Raw genomic sequence first — 8,978 nt, 5'->3', positions numbered from 1 at the left:
CTGGTAGCATAGTGGCTAAGGCACTTGACTGCTAACCAGAAGGCTGGTGGTTCAAACCCACCAGCCACTCCTCGGAAGGAAGATGGGACAATCTACTTCCATAGTGATATTGCCTTGGAAACCCAAGGAGGGGTCGCTATGAGTCGGGTCCAACTGGACAGTACATAACAACAACAAGATATTTATATAGGGCTATTCTCTTGTGGAGGAGCTCTGGTAGCATAGTGGCTAAGGCACTTGACTGCTAACCACAAGGTGGGCGGTTCAAACCCACCAGCCACTCCTCGGAAGGAAGGTTGGGCAATATACTTCCGTAATGATACTGCCTCACGAACCCAAGGAGGGGTCGCTATGAGTCGGGTCCGACTCGAGGGCACATAACAACAACAACAACATTCTCTTGTGGAGGAGCTCTGGTAGCGTAGTGCCTAAGGTATTTGACTGCTAACCAGAAGGCTGGCAGTTTAAACACACCAGCCACTCCTCAGAAGAAAGATTGGGAGATCTACTTCTATAGTGACACTACCTCAAGGAGGGTTTTTGCTATGAGTCGGAACCACCTCAACGCCAGTGAGCTTGGTTTTTGGTATTCTCTTGTGGAGCAGTGGTAAAAGTATTCAGCTGTTAACTGAAAGGTTGGCAATTCAAACCTACCAGTTTCCCCATGGAGGAAGATCAGGCAGTCTGCTTCTGTAAAGATTTACAGACTTGGAACTCTACGGGGCACTTCTACTCTTGTCGTATAGGGTCACAAAGAATCAGAATTGACTCAGTAGGTTTGGTTTTTTGGTTTCAGTTTGTTCTGGTTACCTAGTGCCAGTCTGACAGGAATATTCCACAAATGGGATGGCTTGAAGAAACAGGAGTTTATTCTCTCACAGATTGGAGGCTTTAAGTTCAAGTTCAAAGTGCTAGGCTCTAGGGGCTGGGTGAAAGCCCCTCAGCCATGGGCTTCAACTCTGCCTCCAGATCCCAGCCCACTGAAGCTAGAGGCTTTTCTTCACTCAGACAGCTGCTGGCTGCTGAAGTTGCTAAGCCCAAGGTTGACAAGTAAAAAGGCACAGTCTTGATGTTACCAAACCACATGGCAGGTCATTAATTCAAGTCTGTTGTAAATCCCAAAGTCAGCAGAACATGTCAGGCTGCTGAACAATGACATGGCTACATGCAGGGTCCAAGTGTGCTATAAGCTAGAGACCATTCCCAAAGGCTTCTCTTTATATAAAGGAAGCAGACCACATACCCAAAGTCAGCTACTCAGCTACTCCCAGTAGATTCCACCATGGAGTTGATTACCAGTCTAATCATGGGGAGTACTACATCCAGCTGCCCAGCCACTCAACCAGGCCCAGCCAAGTTGACACAAACATAACCACCACACAGTTTATGATACACCAGGACTGTGCTATGACTCTGGAGAGTGAATGATAAAATTTTGCAAGACCAACAACCTATTCATTGCAAATACTTTTCTTCAGCAATATAAATGGTGGCTATACATGGAGACTTCACCAGATGGAATACACAGGAATCAGATCGACTATATCTGTGGAAAAAGGTGATGGAGAAGCTCAATATCTTCAGCCAAAACAAGGCCAAGAGCTGACTGTGGAACAGACCACCAACTGTTCATATGCAAGTTCAAGTTGAAGCTGAAGACAATTCAAATAAATCCATGAGAGCCGAAATATGACCTTGATTATATGCCACAGTGAGGTTTTTTTTTTGTTTGTTTGTTTGTTTATATCCCACCTGAATTGAGAGACCATTGAAGAATAGATTTGACACATTGAACACAATGACTGAAAACCAGATGAATTGTGGGATGACATCATACATGGAGGTTCGGGGTAAGATGGCAGAATAGGCAGACAAACTACACAGACCCTCTTTCAATAAAAAAAAGGGGAACTAATTAACACAGATATAAAAGATAATCTTGGAGCCCTGAGCTTTGAAAGGAAGGATACAGAAGTGGAGTTTAGGTCTAATATACAACTAGTAGAAGAACCTGCATGAAAACACTGAACAAAGAGACATATGGAGCTGAGATCTGTCAGCAATCCTGACGGCACAGACAGTTTGAATATTGCCCAGTGGTCTTAGGACCTAAGAATAAACCTAAAAATTGGTCCTGCTAACCAGGGGCTGCGTGGAGGACTGCACTGGAGGGTGGTGAATAAAAGGGGAAGCAGCGAAGAGGGAGATGGGCTGAGCTGTACATTTCTGGCTATCCAGAGGGTGCAGCCACTTTGAATGTTTACAAGCAATTCTACCATTTTGGATATGTAAAGTATCAGCATTCTCTCAGATTCCAGGGACCTAAGAATAGGCTCCACTTGCAGGGGACTGCAAGGACATTTTGGACATGAATGACTGGAAAGGTGTAATATTCCCCTTGTTATTCTTGTACCCCACACCCTACTGGTGAATGGAGGTGTGGCCATCTCTCACTCCCACCCACCTTCTAGGCCTGCAGGAATTCCATCCCAGTCTGTGTGCTCTGATGGAACCTGGGTGCCCTGCCCTACTCTGCTCAGAATTTTTTTCCTTTTTTTTTTTTTTAGCTTGTTTAATACTCTGTTTTAAAATTATTATTATTATTAATTTGTTTTTGCCCTTCTTATTATTATTCTTTATTCTTCCTTTGCCAGGTTCTAGTTTTCAGATTTTTCTCCCTTTCCTGTTCCTGGTTCCCATTTTTTTTTTTTTTTTTTTCCTTTCTCATGGTTAACCCCATTCTTTGTTTTTCTTTTTGCATTTTTTCCCATTATTTTCTTCATTATTCTCCTACTCTACCTCTTTTCTCTTATTACCCCCTCCCCAGATATTGCAGGATTTTTGTTTTGTTTATTTCTTTTTTTAATGATTGTTCCTGTGTGTTTGTGTGGTGTTTTTTGTCCACTTGCTTTTATCTCTTTGACTTTTCTTAAATCATTGTTTCTCTCTAACTGGGTGGGAGACAGCATGATGCAACCACACCCACACCTTCTGCAGCTCCACTTACTGAATGAGAGCCACCAATTCCTTCTCCACAAACTGGCCAACAATAAATGACACCAAAAAGGAGGCAGATTCAAACTTAACTGCTCTACACAGTTAACAGAGATCTAAATACAACAATATCACAATATCTCATAGACAACAGACCATCACAGTTCACACAGAGAAGCAAGATAAAGAAGTAGAAACAAGGGAGCTGGTTACAGATCCAGAACACATCCCTGAGAAAGAAGCAGCATTGGAACTCCCTGATAAGGAATTCAATAAAATTATAGTTAGGTATCTTCAAGGGACTGAGAGACAGATCAAGGAAAACACTGACAAAATAAAGGAAAGCACAGAAAAAGTCCTAGAACAATTGTGGAAGAAAATATAAGAACAAAATGACAAAATAAATGAAAAATTAGATATGATACAAAATCTACACACAGAAATCCAGAAAATAAATACAAAATTCTCAGTAATAGATAATGCATTGAAAAGGCAAAGTAGTAGAATTGAATCAATGGAAAACAGAAATAATGAGGTTGAAGAAAATACCTGAATACTTCTTTGGAAAGAGATCAAGCAGAAAAAAGATCAAAACAAAATGAAGAAAGCCTAAGCTTCATGTGGGATACCATCAAAAGGAATAACCTACATGTAATCAGAATTCCAGAACAGAAGAGAAAAAGAAAACCACTGAGAAAATTGTCCAAGACTTGTTGGAAGAGAACTTCCCTGCTATGATGAAAGATGAGAATATATCCATTCAGGAAGTCCAATGAACCCCAAACAGGACAGAGTTCTAAAGAAAATCACCAAGACATATCATTATCAAACTCATCAAAACCAAAGACAAAGAAAGAATCCTGAAAGCAGCACAGGAAAAATGAAAAGTTACCTACAAAGGACAACCAAAAGAATAAGCTCTGATTTTTCAGCAGAAATCATGCAAGCAAGAAGGCAAAGGGATGGTATATATAAAACCCTGAAAGAGAAAAATTCCTAACCAAGAATTATATATTTAGCAAAATTATTCCTAAAATATGATGGTGAAATTAGATTTCCAGATGAGCAGAAATTAAGGGAATTTTTTAAAACCAGACCAATCTTACAAGAGATGCTAAAGGGAGTCCTTTTAACTGAGAACCAATAATAGCAAACAACAATCGACCATTAATACACAAGATGACACAACCCAGAAACCAACACAGCCATGGAAATATCCAAAGTAAAATAAGCTCACAAGATTATAAACAGGGAACCAGAGACATGAATTGGTAAATGAGGACAACTACACACTAAAAACAGGGGGAAAATAGTGTAGTTAAAGAACTGCTAAATGGTGAGGAAGTTAAGAGAATTCCAAGATAGAATGGACTTTTCTAAACTTGGGGAGAAAATTATAAATCACAGGGTAACCTCAAAGGAAAATTATAAACCTTCACATCACAATAAAAACAGAACAAGCACAAATATTTAGTAAATACTAAAACAACAGCAACAATAAATAAGACAATTCATGAACATAATGAGCTCAGCACAGAAAACTATATCGAATAAAGAAACCAGGAACACCATGAAAAAACACATAACAAAATTACAGTAACCAGTTCATACTTGTTGATAATTACACTGAATATCAATGGATCAAATGCTCCACTCAAGAGACAGAGAGTTGCAGACTGGATAAGAAAACATAACCCATCAATATGCCGTCTACAGGAGACACAACTTAGAAACAAAGACAAAAACAGACTAAAAATCAAAGGTTGGAAAAAGACATATCAAGCAAATGGCAACCAAAAAGGAGCAGCAGTGGCATATTAATTTCTGACAAAATTGACTTTAAGACAATAACCACCATAAGAGACAAAGAAAGACATTATATAATGATTAAAGGATCAACTGAACAAAAAGATAAAACCATAATAAATATCTATGGACCCAATGGAAGAGCCCAAAAATACATAAATCAGACTTTACCAGAATTGAAAAGGCAAATAGATGAGTCCACAGTCATAGTAAGAGACTTTAATACACCACTTTCAATGAAAGATAGAACAGCTTGAAAGAAACTCAACGACACAAAAGAGCTAAACAATACAATCCACCAACTTGATCTTATAGACATCTACAGAGCACTTCATCTAACAACAGCACAATATATTCTTTTTCAGTGCACATGGAACATTCTCCAAGATAGACCATATGTTAGGCCATAAAACAAGCTTTAATAAATTTAAGAATATTGAAATACTGCAAAGCATCTTCTCAGGTCACAATGTTATAAAATTGTTGTTGTAGTTAGGTGCCGTTGAGTCATCTCTGACTCATAGTGACCCTATGCACAGCAGAACAAAATACTGTCCAGGCTTGGGATGGCCTCACAATCCTTGCTATACCTGAGCCCATTGTTGCACTGTGTCTATCCATCTTGTTGAGGTCCTTCAACTTCTTTGTTGACCCTCCACTTTACCAAGGGTGATATCCTTCTCCAGGGAATGGTTCCTTCTGACAACATGACCAAAGTATGTGAGACGAAGACTGGCCATTCTCATTTTCAAGGAGCATTCCAGCTGCATTTCTTCCAGGACAGATTTATTAGTCCTTTTACCAGACCATGGTACTCTTAGCATTTTCTCCAACACCACAATTCAAAAGCATCAACTTTTCTTCAGTCTTCCTTAGTCATTGTCCAGCTCTCACATGCATAAGAGATGATTGAAAATACTATGTCTTGGGTTAGGTGCACCTTAGTCTTCAAGGAGACATCTTAGCTCTTTAGCACTTGAAAGAGGTCTTTTGCAGCAGACTTGCCCAACACAATACTTCATCTGATGTCTTGACTGCTGCTTCCATTGGTATTGATTGTAGAACAAAATAATATGAAATCCCTAACAATTTCAATCTTTTCTCCATCCACCATAAAGCTGTTTATTGGACCAGTTGTGAGGATTTTTGTTTTCTTTATACTGAGGTGTAATCTATACTGCAGACTGTATTCTTTAATCTTCATCAGTAAGTGCTTCAAGTCATCTTCTCTTTCAGCAAGCAGAGTTCTGTCTTTGGTGTATCGCAGGTTGTTAATGAGTTTTCCTCCAATCCTGATACCACATTCTTAATATAATCCAGGTTCTTGGATTATTTGCTCAGCATACAAATTAAGTAAGTATGGTGAAAGGATACAACCTTGATGCACTCCCTTTTTGATTTTGACCCATGCAGTATCCCATTGTTCTGTTTGAATGACAGTCTCCTAATCTATGTACAGATTCCTCATGAGGACAATAAAGTGCTCTGGAATTTCCATTTTTCTCAATGTTATCCATAATTTGTTACGATCCGTACAATTGAATGCTATTCCATAGTCAATAAAACATAAGTAAACATATTTCTGGTATTCTTTGCTTTCAGCTAAGATCTGTCTGACATCAGCATTGATATCCCTCATTCCACGTTTTCTTCTGAACAATAGGAAGATCAATGGAAAAAGAGCAAACAAATGTAAACTGATCAACACCCTCCTTAAGAATGACTGGGTAATAGAAGAAATAAAAAATGAAATAAAAACATTCCTTGAATCAAACAAGAATGAAAACACAACATACCATACAATTAGAAAAAGAACAGCAAGAAAAGCATACAGTCAACAGAAGGAAGGAAATAATAAAGATTTAAGCAGAAATAAAGGAAACAAAATAGGAAGATGATAGAAAAAAATCAACAAGACTAGAAGTTTGTTTTTTAAACACATTAATAAAATTGACAAACCACTAGCAAATTTAACAAAGGAAAAGAAGGATAGAATACAAATAACATGAATAAGAAATGAAATGGGTGGCATCACAACAGTACCAACTGAAACAAAAAGGATAAGATCAGGATACTATGAAGAATTGTATTCCAACAAATTGGAAAATCTGGAAGATAAGGACAGATTTCTAGAAACACACTACTTACTAACACAGACTGAGGTGGAGAAGTTGAATAGATCCATAACAAAAGAAGAAATTGAACAGGTCATAAGAAAATTACCAACAACAACAAAAAAAAGTCCTGGCCAAGACAGTTTCACCGGAAAATTCTAACAAACATTCAAAGAAGAACTGACACCAATCCTACTCAAACTATGCCAAAACATAGAAAAGGATGGAATCCTCCCAGATTCATTTTATGAAGCAAGCATAACCTTGATACCAAAACCAGGCAAAGACATCACTCAAAAGGAAAACTACAGACCAATATCCCTCATGAATATAGATGCAAAAATCTTCAACAAAATCCTAGCCAATAGACTCCAACAACATATCCAAAAAATAATTCATTATGACCAAGTGGGATTCATATCAGGTATGCAAGGATGGTTCAACATTAGAAAAACAATCTAACATCATCCACCACGTAAATAAAGGAAAAGAACTACGTGATCATATCAATCGATGCAGAAAAGACTTTTGATAAAATCCAACACTCAATTCTGATAAAAACTCTCATCAAAATAAGAATAGAAGAGACATTCCTCAACCTAATAAAGGGCATATGTGCAAAACCAACAGACAACTTTATTCTCAATGGAGAGGAACTGAAACCATTCCTCTTGCAAGCAGGAACCAGAATAGGATGCCCTCTATCACCACTTCTATTCAATATTGCATTTGAAGTCCTCACCAGGGCAATAAGGCAAGAAAGAGAAATCAAAGGCATCCAAATTGGTAAGGAAGAAGTCAAACTATCCTCCATTTGCTGATGGTATGATCCTATACATAGAAAACCCAAGAGACTCAGTAAAAAATTACTGGAACTAATTGAGAGATTTAGCATCGTGGCAGGATACAAGATCAACATCCAAAAATCAGTTGGATTCCTCTACATCAGCAAAGAGATGGCTGAAAAAGAAATAAGGAAGTCAATACCATTTACAATAGCTACGAAAAAAATATTTGGGAATAAATCTTACCAGGAACACAAAGGACCTGTACTAAAAAAACTACAAAAGATTCCTTCAAGAAACCGTAAGAAACCTACATAAACGGAAGAACATACCATTCTCGTGGATAGGAAGATTGAATACTGTTGTGGTAGTTAAAGTTGCATGTCAATTTGGTTGAGCCTGGTTGAGCTGGTGGTAGTTATTTCCCATGATGACATTGGCAATCAACTCCATGGTGGGATCTACCACAAGCAGCTGAGTAGCTGCTTTAGGAATGTGGTCTGCTTACCATGTATAAGCAGCAGCTTTGGGAATGGTCTCTAGCTTACAGCACACTTGAACCCTGCATGTAGCCATGTCATTGTTCAGCAGCCTGCCATGCTCTGCTGACCTTGGGACTTTCAATGGAGTTGAATTAACAGCCTTCCATGTGGTTTGGTGCCACTGGCCCTAGAGGATGGCCTTGGGCCTAAGGCAGTCCCCTGCCAAGTGCAAGGCTGGCAGTTCAAACCTTCCACTCAGCCCTCCTTGGAAACTCAAGGAGGGCTCACAGGGAGGAGCTCTGGTAGCATAGTGCCTAAGGCATTTAACTGCTATCCAGAAGGCTGGCAGTTCAAACCCACTAACCACTCCTCGGAAGGAAGGTTGGGCAATGTACTTCCGTAGTGATATCATCTGGGAGACCCAAGGAGGGGTCACTGAGTCAGGTCCGACTCGACGGCACCTAACAACAACAATGTGTTTTGGTAACATTGAGTCTGTGCCTTTTTACTTGTCAACCTTGGGCTTGGCAGTATCAGCAGCCAGCAGCTGTCTGAGTGAAGGAAAGCCTCTAGCTTGAGTGGGCTGGGAACAAGAGGCAGAGCTAAAGCCCAAGGTTGAGGAGCTTTCACCCAGCCCCTACAGCATGGCACTTTGAATTCAGACTTGTTATTGTTGTTAAGTGCCGTCGAGTCGTTTCCAACTCATGGCGACCCCATGCACAGCAGAACAAAACACTGCCTGATCCCGCACCAGGCCCACAATCCCTGATATACTTGAGCCCATCATTGCAGCCACC

The sequence above is a fragment of the Orycteropus afer genome, unplaced genomic scaffold (assembly GCF_000298275.1).
Source record: "Orycteropus afer afer isolate SDZICR_OR568_19922 unplaced genomic scaffold, OryAfe1.0 scaffold00156, whole genome shotgun sequence".
Taxonomy (NCBI): Eukaryota; Metazoa; Chordata; class Mammalia; order Tubulidentata; family Orycteropodidae; genus Orycteropus; species Orycteropus afer.
The sequence above is the reverse complement of the archived record's forward strand: the minus strand, read 5'-3'. Positions refer to the sequence as shown.